The following is a 14,869-nucleotide window of genomic DNA, read 5'->3' as shown; positions in this document are numbered from 1 at the left end:
ACCTGGGCACGGGCATCTTGTGCACACCCACAGGTGAACACATACACGTACACCCACTTGTGTAGCTCTGCTAGCTGGGGGAAGCTGTAGGTTCCCTGGCACAACTTGGGCTCAGAAACCTCCCCTGAGACATACCCCAGCAGGCATTGGTGTCGTGAAAGGGCGAGTGGTGGCCCTGCTGTGCCACCAGTGGGCCTTGAGCTCAGCAGCTTTCCCTCAGCCATTGCATGTGACTTGGACCCTCCTGAGCCTCTTCTCCAGAAGTGAGCGGGGGGACCACCTGGCTAGGCCCACAGCAGCCCCCTCCTTCCAGAGGGATGCACTAGGGCTTGGGATAGAAGAGCCATCTGCCAAGGCAGTCCCTTCCCTGGGAAGAAGTTAGAGTCAACTCTGAAGCTGGGGTCTGGCTACATGGCCCACCTGTCACTCTGGCCAACCCCACCTGCCGATGAGCTGGGCGCTTCCAGCCCAGAAAGAGGGTGGACAGGCAACCAGGCAGAAAGTGCCCAGATGGAACAGGCTTCACACTGTGGAGGGGACACCAGGAGAGCCCTGAACAGGTGTAGTTTGAAGAGGTTCTCAGAAGACAGGGCGGGTGGGGGTGTTGGTGCTGTGGGACAAGGGACAGAATAGGCCTCTTTCAGCTTCCTCCTCCCCCAAAGGGGACAAAGAAAGCCACCCTCCTGCGGCTGCTCCTGTACTCTCTCCCCTCTAGCCTCCAGATGGGCCCAGGCCAAGGGTAAAATAGTGCTGGGCTCTGGCTGCTGCCTGGCCCCAAGGGATTAGAGCCACATAGGGTGGCAGTGAGTGCCAGTTGCCTGGTGCAGAAACATGTGTAGCTCAGGAATGCCCTGTCCACACCCAAAGCCCCAGGCCACTGTCCACAAGAAAGTCAGGTCCCCAAACTAAAGTCCCACCTCCCTACAATCTTTTGGTACCTTTTGGCACCTTAGCAGAATTGTGGATCTATTCTCAAGTCTGTGGAGGTTGGCTTTTTTTTTTTTTTTTTTTTTTTTTGCACCAGGGATTGAACCTAGGGGCACTTAACCACTGAGCCACATCCCCAGCCCTTTTTAAAATTTTATTTAGAGACAGGGTCTCACTGAGTTGCTTAGCACCTCGCTAGTTGTTGAGGCTGACTTTGAACTCACGATCCTCCTGCCTCAGCTTCCAGAGTCACTGGGATCAAAGGCATGTGCCACCACACCCAGCTGCTATGATTGGATCTAAGCGTAGATCCCATAGAAAAGGAATCACTGGTATATTCAGTATGTTCTTCCTAAATCAAAGGATTTAAATTCTGGGGTATCTGAGGGTGGACGCCATGTTCAATTGTGGGAGAAGCCTGGCTGGGAGGCTGCTGAGATCCCCGGGATACGAGCAGGAGCTGGCCCTCCAAGTAGCAGGTCCTTGTAAAGGGTGGCCTATTGGAGGTAGCCTCAGTTGAGCCCTACAGGGGTCCCTCCACAGGAGGTGTGCCCAGCGCTGTTCTTGCTGGAAGAGGGTGATTTCGCTGAAGGGTTGGGGGCGTGGAGAGGAGGTCTGAGAGGACAGGAGTTGGTAGCCGCGGGTACCTCCTGGCCCCTGGACATGGGATGATTCCTGGGAGAGATGAGGCCGTGAGGGCAAGGCACCCAGATATTGGAATCACATTAACATAAAATCGGCTTTCATTCAGTGTGGAGTTGCAGGCTCTTGGTGGCCCAGGCACATGCTCAGGCATTTGAATGCTGGTGACGAGCCCCCGCTGCAGGCCAGGGATGGTGGGCATGAGTGGCACAGACGGGCAGCAGCTGGAAGCTGTCATGCACTCGCCCATGGTGTGATTGCAAGTGAGTGCTCCTTGTTAGTGAGCAGAGGTAATGAGCTGGAGGTGTCCCTGGGAGGTGTCCCTGGGAGGACCGGGAGGTAGATGGGGAAGGACCCTGGGCTTTGGGAATTCCAAACCCTCTGGAATTGCTGCAGCTGAGGGGCCCACCTGAGGCCATAGCAAGCCTCTGGTGACTGGGAGACATCTTGTGGAGACCGTGGCTGTTGTTCCCAGTATCGCTAGGTGGTGAGGGGCGCAGGAACCCTTGGTAATTCGCCAGAGACCATCTGAGAGGGCTGTGGCTGGCTTCAGCTGGGCTGCCATCTGGGATAACATGCTCCCTTGGTTTGCTTCCTGGGCTGCGAAACCAGTTTCTCTGTGACCTAAACTTACTTCCAGGGAATTTGAGAATGTGCCTTATGAGCGTGTTCCCCACACATGCCTTTGCTGGAATTTACAAACTTGGATCATCTCCCACGCGAATCATTTTTCCAGACTGAAGAACGTTCTGGGGCCTGGAGTGGGGAGCAGGGTGCTGAGGGAGGGGTGGGGAGACGGTGCATCCTCTCACTCCAGAAAGGGCCTGAGTGGTGGTGTGCACACCTAATGGGAGAATCGGGACAGAGGGAAGGTGGGGTGGGGAAACACACAGTGCCTAAGGGTGAGGTTAGTGCACGAAATGTCAACCCTCAGGTCCCAAGACCCCTGTTGCCATGAGTCACCTTGTTCTTAAGACGGAAACCAAACCACTTGTTCAAATCACTGTGGTTTTCTGGTCCTATCTCCTCTGGATGTCATAAAGGGGACACAGTGTGACAAAGTTAAGCAGTGTCCTCAACAATGTTCCAACAACTTCCTAGGGCCACGGCAAGGACTGGCACAATACTGTCCAGCCAAATAAATATAGTGGACCCTGCTTACTCCAAAGAAAAAACGGAGAGCAACGAGAGGAGTGCATTGCCTCCTTCAGGAAATACTCCCCGTGTTAATATTTACAACAGCGTTTCCAATAAATATTGGGCAGCGGGAGGGTTTTCCACAGTTGAGAATTAAGTAGAGCCAGTTCTCCTGGCTGAGAGGATAGCTATAGAAAACAAAGAACTCCATCAGCACGTGTGACAGCAGGTGAGTTTGGAGGAGGGCAGTCCTTACCCACTAGGTCCTGAACCCACCGGGAGCTAGGCAGAGGGGTCAGGGACACATAAGAGGGGAAGTGGAGAAGGAGGCGTGACCCTGGGGCCTACATGTGGAAGGCAGGCCCCGTGCCCCTCCTGGCTTGCTTCCTGGGGACGCAGGAACAGGAGCAGATGGTCCATACTGGGCTGACTCCCCAAGAGAGAAGGGCTGGCCACAGGGAAAATAGCCCTGGTTTCAACCTTTAGTCCCCCACCCCGAGAGAGCGATGGATGTGTCCTGTGTCAGACCCTTCCCACCTCATCAGGCCAAGCATCACCCACCAGGAGAAAGGGCTCAGAGAGGGGCAGGGGGTGATTCCGAGGTCTCCTCTTCTGGGGAATAGAGTAGAAGTTTCCTTGTGGACACTTGAGGACAAAGGGTGGGGTCCCCTCAGCAGCGCGGGGAGCCAGCCACACAGCTGGACAGTGACATCAATGCTCAAGTCCATATCCTTCCTGGGGACAAGGGCCACTTCCCTCCACTGGGTTTTATTTCCCACATATATCCCCACTCCATCCACTTGCTCCTTCCCAAGCCACCCTCCCCCAGTCCGTGCCACTCTTGTCCTCTGCCAGACCCCTGAGGTAGCCACCTAACTGGGTGCCTGCTCCTGACCCCCACCGGACGGGGTAGGCAGGTTGGACTTCCTGAAGAAGCCCGGACCCTTTGGGCTGCTCCTCATGGCTTCCAGCTGCTGCCTCACTCAGGCTCTTTGTGGATGTCCCTTCTGCCTCTACACCCAACCTGGCTCCCTTTGCCTGGCTCATTGCAGTCCCTCTGTGGCCCTCCTTCCCAACTTTGTCCCAGCCCTGATTAGGAATGAAGTCCCACCATCTGAAGTCTCACAGGATGTATTGAAACATTTAATTGTGGTGCTCTTTAAAGGCATGGGTTGCGCTGTGCTTTTACCAGAACTTTTCTTGCCTCAGTTTCCCCTCAAGCCCCCACTTTCCCACCATCCTTGTCTTCCTTCAGAAGAAAACCCAGGGCTGGGGTGCAGCTCAGAGTGGAGCACATGCTTAGCCCGCACACGTCTCTGCACGGACAGACAAAGGAGGCCGGGTGGGTGGGACAGACAAATGAGGTGAGGTGGCTTTGACAGTGACTCCGGTGCTCTTGTGCTGCTGGCCTCCCCCCGAGCACATGGACATCTGAACTGCTCCATGCAGGAGCTCCTAACTCACAGGGCAGGTCCCTCCGGCAGGTCCCCTGTCGGCAGGCTCTCCATATTCCAGCTTCTTCCCTCTTCAGGTGTTGCCTTGGCGATGGAGAATCTTCCTCCCCTGGCCTTGCTCTGGACCTTGGGAGTCACAGAGAGTAGACCCTTCCTGTGCCAAGCCACCTGAAAGCCCTTGGAGGCGGTTCTCCTGGCCCTGCCTCCTCCCAGGGACATTGACTTCTGCCCCTTCATGTGCTCTTTCCTGAAGGCCTGCAGGCCGCTCACTACCTGTGGGTCTGTTAGGTGAGCACTGCCCCATGCCAGCCAGGCCACGTGTCCCGTCTGCAAAATGAGACATCGGCCTTTCTATAAGGACTCAGTGACCTGGGCTCTGCCCCTCTGCATAAGGCTAGGCATGGGATGGATTCCCATATGGCCCCCGGTCACACTTGGGTTGAAATGTGGTGCTTGGCAGACTCCTGCAATAGGCGCCATCTGTAGGCCCTGAGCACGTTTTCCTTGGTCCTAGCCTCCACTCACACTGCCCACATGGCACCCCTGGCCACCCAGGGTAAGGCCCTGCCCCAGCCCTGAGGTGCAAGTTCAAAGGCCACTTCACATCTTACAGGAAGTCCATCCCACTCCTTTACATTAATTACTGGGCCCCCAGGAGCATTTGGATTTTCATCCCCTACAACAGGGAATAAGGAGTGAATGTAGTAAATGCTGCCCTCACTCAGGCCCTTTGTGAATGTCCCTTCTGCCATGTCCCCTGAAAAGAAGAGCTCCTCCAAAAGGGACAGCCCTTCCTCAGCTCCATCTGATTGTGTCCCAGTTCGTTGGTGGGCTTATAGTGCCAGCATTCTAATTTTTTAAGATATTCTGGAAATCTGTTTTTTTTTTTCTTTTCACATGAAATCTCCCAAGTTTTAAGGTTGGTGCCTAATTAAAGTGTTTAAGACACGACCAAGGCAAGTGAGTTCCATCTGCCCTACCCACTTTGTGTTACCCACCTTGACCTCCTCACCATTACCTGTCACCTGCCATCTCTTCTGTCCCTCAGCCCAGAACCCAAGCCAGCATTTCTCACCAAGAACTCGAGAACCCCCGGGCGGGCGTCAGAGGGCCCAGCTTGAGAAACTACGCTAACAGCTCAGCCACTTGAGGTGGCCTCTTTCAACAATGAAATTGCACACAAAATGCAAAGCCTAGTTCAAAACCTGAGGACCCTCCCTCAAGAAGAGATCAGCGGTCCCTTTGGAGAGGTGTTGCCCCTCGGTCCTCAGTGACATACTGATCAGGAGGGGCCAGGGGCTGAGTGGAATGCCCCTCTGGACCTGTGTACCTTCTCTGCCTCCAGAGCAGTGGTGCTGAGGAAACCCGGGCCACCTTGCACAGCCAGCGAGCAGGGGGTGGTGACTCAGAGAGGATATTGGCCTTAGGATCAGAAAATGGGAGTCTAAGCCCCATTCACCTTCAGTTGGTGCCCAGCTCTGGGTCAATCATGAGAGAACACGCTCAGCCTTTTGTTCCTGTCTTTAAAGTGGGTATGGTAACATCCATTCTTTCAACTTTTGGGGAGTTAGAACCCCATGAAATAGTGCATGATTGGACTGTCTGGCAGGCTAAGCTCCCTAAAGATGCAGGCGTTCATTGGAAGGAGGTTGACAGAACATCTCATCGTCTTCGGGGTATGATCATAAACGCGGAGGCAGTGAAGTGCTGGTCACTATTTAACAAGCGGCTCTGGGCAGGGCAGTGGGAGCACAGCAGAGTCCTGATTTGTGTCATCTGCTGAGTTGTAGCACAAGTACTCCCACTAGGGCTGATGTCAAGTTACTGCCCTGACACTGCAGCAGGTCACTGGCCAGATGTCACTATAATCGAGCACATTTGTAAGATGGAAGATGAAGAGCAAAGGGTGTAGGTTAGTCTGCAGAGTCCTGCTGCTTGTCCTTTTTCAAGACATTCAGGAAAGACCTGGATGAAGATTGATGGTCACGCTCCCTGGATTCATGGAAGGTGCTCAGACCTGGGGTTCCGAAGCCCTCCACCCACCAGAGTACTGGGCTAATTCTCCTGCGATGACGATTCACAGGAATAAGTAGAAGTGTCTGCTTCTGAGTCTACCAGGGCAGGAGTGTGGTGGTGAGCACATCAGCGAAGAGGAGTGAGGGCTAGGAGTGGGCTGGGTGGTCAACAGGCGTGGGATGGCTTCTCCAGTACTCTGTGACCTAATGAGAATGTTCACGTGTGACATCTCACTACTGTTTTGCCATTGACATTTAGTAAGGTGACAGTGCCCATTGGAAAGGTGAGAGACTGGGGCTCCGAGAGGTTCGTGTGACTTGGCCCCTGGGTCCTCCTGTTGGGAGGTGGTGGACGAGAGACTCAGCTGTCTCTGGCCCCCAGTCTGCCCACCCTGTGCTGACAGAGGCCATTCTGAGGGGAGGCCAGAGTGGAGAATGGCTGTCCAGCAGGCCCCATGAAGACCACTGCGGGCGGAGCAAAGGGAGGTATTGGGGTGAATCATTTCATCAGGGTGCTGTAACAGAGCGCCACAGTCTGGGATGGGGGTAGCTGAGTGGGAGTGTCCTTGCCTAACGTGTGTGAGGTCCTGGGTTTGAAAAAAAAAAACTAGAACAGTACCACAGAGTGGACAGTGAAGCCACACACTGTCCCAGGCTTCTGTGGCTTGTGGGTGGCTGTCTTCTCCCTCTGCCACTTCACGTTATCTGCCCCTGCCTACCCTTCCCTTTTCGGTCTGCACACCAGTCATACTGGATCAGGGACCCACCCTGATTACCTGGCTTTGAGTTGATTTCCTCTCTAAGGACCAAATCAGGTGCATTCTGAAGTACTGGGGGTTAGGACTCCACCGCACGGGCTTTGGGGAAACATAATGCGACCCACGCTGGGGGACTGACTGCTGCCTTCAGAGTTTGGAAGTGTACCTTGTGGGAGAGGGAGAAGACGAGCTCCAAGTGGCTGGAACTTCAGGGAAGTGAAGGGGATCTTTGGGCCACACCCACCACAGGGGACCTTGGGCTGCTGGACACTGGGATGCTGGCTTCTCACCTGGCTCCTGGGTTCCCCACCTGCAGAGACAGAGGGAGGACTTGGCCTCCTGTGCCCATGGTTACCCTGGACAATCAGTGCTCCTTCTGCCCAGCTGGCCCCCAACCCTGCCCCTACAGCCAGTTCTACCACTGCTCTACCCTGGCTGCTGATGCTGCCTCAACCAGAAGCACAGGTGCAGCCCCCAGAGCTCCCAGAGCTCACAGGTGCTACTGTTCGCCTGTGTCACCTCTGTTCTGGGGGAAGGAGGCAGCCCACGGAGGCCCACTTGCCTCTCTGTGTCCTGGGAGAGTCACGCAGCTCCTCACCCAGGCTCTAGCTGGCCTGAAGGCTTCTTCCTGAGGGACTTTAACTGCATGCACTCTGTGCTCTGGGATGGGCAGAAGCTGCTGCCATCCTGGGACACCTCCCAGGTAGGAACTAACATCAGCTCCTCTCTGTGGACCAACTTCTGCCTTTGGGAACCTGACCTTCAGCCCCAAAGGGGTGATCATGCCGGGTCAAGGGAATGGCATATGCAAAGGTTCTGAGGTGACAGGAACTCAATAAGTCTGAGGTCTTGGTAGGGATGGTAGGGCTGAGGGCAGGTACCAGGCAAATTCAGCCCTGTGGGCCCTGGCAAGGAACTTAGATTCTGTCATTGCAATGGAAACCACTGTCAGATCTTAAGCAAGCATGTGCCGTGGTCCTAGTTAGATTTTTTTAAAAGCTCATTCTGGCTACAGGGTGGAGAACAAGTTGGAGAGAGAACAGGATGAAGAGGTGGGTCCCGGGCTGGGGTCGTAGCTCAGTGGTAGAGGGTTTGCCTAGCATGTGTGAGATATGAGTTCAATCCTCAGCACCACATAAAAATAAATTAATTAATAAATGAAAATATATAAAACATAACAATAACATAAAAAAAGAGGTGGGTCCAGAAGAGAGGTGGTGGTGGCCTGGCCCAGGATGGTGGCAGGGGGCGGCAGAAATGAAGGGCTTGAGAGGTCATTCAAGGTGAAATCAACAAGCCTGCCTAAGGAGTGGATGGGAGGGCCCAGGAGAGGAGAATGTCAGTAATTCCGCAGCACAGCGTGGAAGCCCGAGCCCTGGAGCTGCCTGGGAATGGGCGGGATTGCAGCTGAGTGGGAGGAGGGTTGGAAGGCACTCCTGCAGGTGGAACCTGGGGGACAAACACAGGGCTGCAGGGACATGTGGACACATCTGGGAATGGGAGCAGAGGCCCCTGGCAGCAGAGGTAGGGTCTGCATAGACATAGGGACACTCTGCCTCTCTGTCCCCCTCTCCCCAGCTCCCTCTCAGGTTCGAAGTTGTAGTTTACAGGCTCAGCCTTGATTTGAAACCTCAGAACCCCCTTTGCTTTTTTAAAAATTAAAAATAAATCAGTCTAGCAGGAGTATCTGGGGCACCCCCACCTCCTCCCACCAGCCTCCCACCAGCCTCCCACAGCAGGGCCAGAACACAGTCTGTAGATGGGCTGCATCCACTACTAGCCTTGGGCAGGTCACCTTGCCTTTCTGGACCTCAGTGTCCCCACCCATGAAATGCTCATGGTCCCCTGGTAAGGCGTGTTCACATTAACTGAGCTGACGTCCATCCAAGACTTCAAACATGGTCGCAGTGCAAGTGACGTGTGTCAGCTGTCCTTGGTACCAGCGTTAGTCCTGCCCGTCGCCATTCGTAAAACTCCCCAAGATAAAGCTTGGATCTTGGGGTGACTCTCCCTGGCCCTCAGAGAGGTGCCTGACCAAGGCCCCGAGAGCACAGCAGCCTGTAGCACCTGTGGGCACCCCGCCCCACGGGCCTTTCCTCGTCATGGGCTCGGGTTCTCCTCAGGTGCTGCTGTTCTGAGAGACCTCCTGGGCTCCGCTCGCTCCCCCTCCAAGGGTGCCCCGCACACACCCTGGCACAAAGCCCTCCATCCATGTCATCTTCTCAAGGGCCGAGGGGTCCTAAGGCAGGCAGAGCTAGGCCCCGCAGAGGAATGGTAGCACTTCTGGCCCGAGCTCCCTGTGGGGAGGAGGCTCGGTGCCGCGGGAGGCCCGCTTTCCCTCAGATGCCTCTGCCCGCAGTTCCCAGGCCCAACGAGAGGCCTTGCGGATTCTTCTTGGGTTTTAGTCCAAGCAGTTCACGCCATGATGGCTCCTGAGTGTCCTCCTTCCCCACCGCCTTGGCACAGCCCCTACCAAGTTTCAGGCTGTAGGCTTCGCGTGTGGAGGCTGGCACTGCACACTGGCCTTGGCTGTTCTCCGCAGGGAAACCTCCCACAGGTGGGAAGGACTCACACTCCGCAGGGGACTCGAGGAGCCCACCCCCATTAGTCACTCTGAGTAATCACCTGGCTGTGAATCTTGGGGCTGACCCCTCATGTGTACCCCACAGTGGAAGGGGTTGGAGGGCTCCCAGATTCCACTACCCTCTGGCTGGAGCCAGTGGGCACCAGGATTAGCCAAGCCTGGAGAGGAGGCAAGTCAGTGGCCGCCTAGCCCACTGGAAATCCAGGTAGTGGCATGGGAAGCTGATAACGTGGGTTAGGGGAGCTCTTTGGGGGGCTGTGCTGAACTCTGCTCTCTCACCTCAGAGCCACTGTGAGGCAGGACTCCCTGTTTTGCAGATGAGGAAGGGAAAGGATAAGGTTAGGGCTCAGTGTCTGAGCAGGAATTGAACCCAAGAATACCCGACTCTAGAGCTGAGGTTCTCAACCTGGGGCAGTTTCTCCCTCCAGAGATCAGGGACGATGTCTGGAGTATTTTGTTGGTTACCCTGGGTAGAGGCCGGGGATACTTCTAACATCACTCAGAATGTAGGACAGTATGTAAGTCTTGGTTTTTCTGTTTTTGTTTTGGTTCCAGGGATTGAATCCAGTAGTGTTTAATCAGTGAGCACATCCCCAGCCCTTTTTTTTTTTTTTTTTTAATTTTGAGACAGGGTCTCATTAAATTGCTCAGGGCCTCACTAAGTTGCTGAGGCTAACTTTGAACTTGCAATCCTCCTGCCTCAGTCTCCTGAGCTGCTGGGGTGACAGGCGTGCACCACCATGCCTGGCAATGTAAGAGACTTGATAGCAAATCATCTCAGACTGGGGTGAGCTCATTGGTAGAGCACATATTAAACATCCTGCTGAAAATGTGAACAGTTCCAAAGTCGAGAAACCTTCTTCCAGTGCCCAACCTAAGAGCCATCATACCATGTAGCCTGCAGAGACCCAATGGGGGGCAATGGGAGGACAGGACTCCAGAAGAAATGGAGCAATGGGCAGGGCAGTGAGGCCCCATTGTCCAAGCCCTGGCCTGAGCCACACTAGATTACCAGGTTACAGTGGCAAAGACAAGAACCCAGGCTTCCCCACCTGCTACCTCTCACTGGCCGATCACACGGGGGAGGGAGGGAGCACTGGCTGGCCTTAGTTACAAAGATTTGCAGGAACTGGGAGTGGCATACCATCAGTCAAGACCTGAGAACAGACCCCACCTGTCACCCCCACTGCTCACCTAGGGGGTCTTCATGATGCTCCTTGGCCACTACCCAAGCTTTTGAGCCCAAGAGTAAAAAAAGCACCACTGCTGTGTGGGGCCCTGGGAGTTGCTGAGCCTGGCCTTGATCATGAATCCCTGTCATGCACAAGCCTCCCAGGCCCCTCCTTTCTCAACCAAACATGCTCTCACTCCATCACCACGAGCACTCTGTTCTGACCTGTGCAAAAAGTGCGTATTGCCATTCATGTCACTTCTCTCCCCTCTTGATCCTCTGAGTTCTCAAACCCTATGGCCACCAAGAGGACCAGGAACACAGGACAAGGTGGGGTGTCCTGAGGACCACAAGCCCCCAAAGGGACAGCAGACTAAGGTGGCTAGATAGAGGACCGGGAGACGTGTTGTTGTGGCAAAGTGTGTGTCCTTCCATACAAGCTACACAATGCACATGTGTGTCTGTCCTGAAGGCCAGGAGGAACCAGGTGAGCAAGGGGCTATTCCAAGTTCAACCAGGATTTGTCTTTTAGCTAAAAAGTAATTTCAACACAGAAAACCACCTCAAGTGCACTGAAATTTATTTCAGGCACCTTGATGGCAAATTTTCTAGAATTTGGATTCCCAGTGTTTGAAAATGTCTACTCGAGATTTTTTTGAGGTATATTTTAAGATAAAATGAGGGTAACTCAGCTTCAAAATATAGGTTTCTGGGGACTTTGATTTCCTTCTTTAAAAGGAGGTGTTTGGTCAGACATGGTGGTACATGCTTATTATCTCAGTGACTTGGGAGGCTGAGGCAGGAGGACTGCAAGTTTGAGGCCAGCCTTAGCAATTTAGTGAGATGCAGTTTCAAAATATATAAATAAAAAGAGCTTGGGGTATAGCTCAGTGATAGAGTGTCCCTGGGTTCCAGCTCCAGTGCCACACAGAAAGGAAACAAACAAACCTACATAGATGTTTGGGGAAGGTAGAAGGTGCTGGTGTGTGTCTCTGTCATTCTTTCCAGCAGACATGCCTTCTGCAAGGTGCACCAGGGAGGCAGCTTGGGGTGAAAGAGAAAACTCAGAAACCTTGAGGTCAGGAGACCCGATTTATAATCCCAGTCCCACCCTGCATTAGCAAAGTGACTTTGGGCATGTCACATGGCTTCTTAGAGCATCGTTGTCCTTATCTTTAGAGTGGGACTCCTACCATGTGCCTGAGAGAGCATCTATAGGGTCAGACAGGTCACTATGTATGAAAGTGCTTGGTCAACGACAAGGTTCACACAAATCCAAGATCAGGTTATTATTCAGTGGTGACCTAGGCTCGGCTTGTGACATTGTCCAGCACGTGGAAGCATGCTGGAAATCCTAAATGTCTTGGTAGGATTCCCCTACTACACATTTGATTTATCGGAGTCCATCCTGGTGGACTGGTGGAAGGCAGCAGGGCTGGGTGAGGGATAAGGCGGGTGGAGGGAGGGGGTGCTGCCATTGTGAGTCACAGGCTGTGCCTCTTGGAGAGGACATTGGAACTTTTGGTAGGTGAGAGCCATGCAGGTTGTGGAGGGAGAGCGCCCTGGACAGGGGAGCGCAAGCTGGAGGGAGAGAAAGGATGGCCAGAACCTCGAATTTCCAAAGAGCCTCGAGGAGGATGGAGGCTGGGGCACAGAGAAGAGGGACAGGAGGGACAGGAGACAAGAAGAATTCAGGGAGCTGGGGTTGGGGACCTTCAGGATCTTGGCCCTTACCTGGAATCAGTTGGGGAGCCCTAGGAGGTGCTGTCTTGTGTGTCCCTTTTTATTTGTATTTTTGTTTGTTTGTTTTGAGACAGGATCTCACTATGTTGCCCAAGCTGGTTTTGAACTCCTGGGCTCAAAACATCACCAGCCTCCAGCCTCCCAAGTAGCCGGGCACACAGGTGTGCACCACCATGACCATGATTATTTTCTAAACCAACTTTGAGATTTTTGTTGTTGTTGTTGTTGTTGTTGTTGATGAGTGAAAACCTTGAACTCCTTGATATCACAGAGCTGCACAATTAGGGACCCAGCAGATAAGCAGAACAGAGTTAAGGGAACAGACATCTTCATTATTTTGCCCACTTTTCACATTCATGTACACAGAACCATGAATGCAGTTTGAAGCCTCAAGCCTCTGTTTAGAGGACACTCTGGTGGCCATGTTGAGAGCAGGCTGCTGGGCACAAGTTTTGAAGCAGGCCATTCAGAACCTCGGGTTTGGCTGGGGCAGTAGCCATGGAGAATGAGAAGGGTTTGGACTCTGGGTCCACAGCCAACAGAATTTGCCCTGAGATTGGATGTGGATGTAGAGGAAGACAGGACCCCTGGATGAGTCCAAGGGCCTGAGCACCTGGAAGGAGGGAAAGAGTGGAATTAAGTTTCAGTGATCTATTAAAGATCTGGGGAAGATGCCGAGTGGACGATTGGATGTATGTGCCTAAGGGTTGGGAGAGAGGCCTGGGCTACAGAGAAAGCTGAGGAGTTGTCCACAGGTGGGTGGTCCTGCGAGCTGTGAGGCTGGATGATGGATGATGTCTCCTGATGATGCCCTCAGGTGCCCCCGGGCGTTGAGAGGGAAGATGAAGAGCTGGACAGCTGAGGAGCCTGGGAAAGGGGAGTCTCAGAGGCAGGAGGAAAGCTGAGAGAGGGGAGGAGTGTTCCTCTGAGGAGAGAGGGACCCGGTGTTGTCAAATGCTGCTGTTATATATAAGCAAGACGAGTCCTGGGAATTGATGGTGGCATTTGACAACATAGAGATATCTGGGGCCCCAATAGTGGCATGAATCTATGAGAGGTGCACCTGTTGGGGTAGAGATTGGGAGAGCAGTGGAGACAGCAGATGCAGACAAGTCTTTTGAGAAGTATTGTTGCAATGGGACAATAACCTGCAAGATAAATAGGATGAGAAGAGTTTGGGATGAGAATGACGGCCCTGCGCATGCTGGCAAGAAGGATCTGGGGGAGATGGGAGTTGACAGTGCCGTGATGAAGCAGAGGACTGCTGGAGCAGTGTTCTCAGGCACAGGAGAGGGATGGGGGCTAGCACACCCGGATGTCGCCAGCTTTGGGCTGAAGCACCCGTGACCCATTTGCAGGAACAGGGGCATGGTTGCTGATAGATGGAAGGATGTGGATAAGAGTCTCTTCAAGCTATTTGTAAGCTTCCATCTTCCCAGAAAAAAGAGCAGCAAGAGCACCAGGGGAGTGGGGCCAGGTTGGAGGCTAGAGGCAGAAGACGAGAGGGGAGCAGGACGACTATGCACATGCTGAGGAGAGTGGATATGCTGGGCAGTACAGGCCGGAGAGTGCCTGCGTCACCAGTGAGACCATCAAGGACATTGTGCACCATCCCCAGGCCCCATTCTTGTGCAAGGAGGAACAGGTGAAGCTGGATTTAGTGCCTAAGGGAGAGAGTCAAGGGTATCTCCAAGGGAGGTTGAAATGGCAAATTTTATGTCATACATATGTTGCATTAAAAAAAAAAAAAAGACGAGCGGGGGTCGTAGCTCAGCAGCATAGCACTTGCCTAGCAATTGTGAGGCCCAGGTTCCATCCCAAGCACAGAGAGGAAGAGGGGGTGGGGGAGAGAAAGAAAGAGAAGACATGTGAAGGAGTGAGGAGTGGGTGCCATGAGGGCACAGATCATCAGAATGGCCAGAGGCATCCTAGGAGCCATAGCTTTGGCTGTGGAAGTGGGGTCAGAGAGAAGGGTGCATGGGACCCTTCCTATATGGAATGAAATTCGAAGCCAGGGGTTTGGAAACAGGAATGAAGGGCAAGGAGGGTCCCCACCCCATCCTGAGGCCACTGGTAAGGAGACCTGGAAAAACAGGTCCCACAGGGAGAGTTCCGGGGGGAAGCAGGTCCTGGGGGAGCTGCTTCTACTATGAGAAGATAAAGGGGCCACTCACAGAAGAGGTGGAAAATATTGGAAATTTAGTTTATGATTTTATGAGAAGGGTTTGAAGAGTTGGTGGAAAATGAAAGCAGAAGCAGGGGTACATAAGGCTTTCTGGGGAACAGCATGTAGGCACAGCATGTTGGGAGTCTGGGGGTAAAAGGCATCGTTAGATTAAGTCTGGGGCCCTGGAGGCCAAGCTGTGACAAGGTGAGGCTGAGTGTCAGGGCTCAGGGCAGGCAAAGTCTAGGCTGCAGTGGCAGGCCTGAGCCGCCTT

The 14,869-nt window shown here is 53.6% G+C and overlaps 1 protein-coding gene and 1 long non-coding RNA gene across 3 annotated transcripts in view; both read left to right on the top strand.

Moving 5' to 3' along the window:
- LOC308643142 overlaps positions 1-14,869 on the top strand; it is a 90,014-nt gene that overhangs the window by 51,151 nt on the left and 23,994 nt on the right. The gene's annotated exons all lie outside the window — the stretch shown is intronic.
- Positions 1-14,869, top strand: part of SMARCD3 (SWI/SNF related BAF chromatin remodeling complex subunit D3) — a 32,789-nt gene that overhangs the window by 2,368 nt on the left and 15,552 nt on the right. The gene's annotated exons all lie outside the window — the stretch shown is intronic.

This window comes from Spermophilus citellus (genome assembly GCF_964194105.1).
Source record: "Spermophilus citellus genome assembly, chromosome: 3".
Taxonomy (NCBI): domain Eukaryota; kingdom Metazoa; phylum Chordata; class Mammalia; order Rodentia; family Sciuridae; genus Spermophilus; species Spermophilus citellus.
The sequence above is the reverse complement of the archived record's forward strand: the minus strand, read 5'-3'. Positions and strand labels throughout refer to the sequence as shown.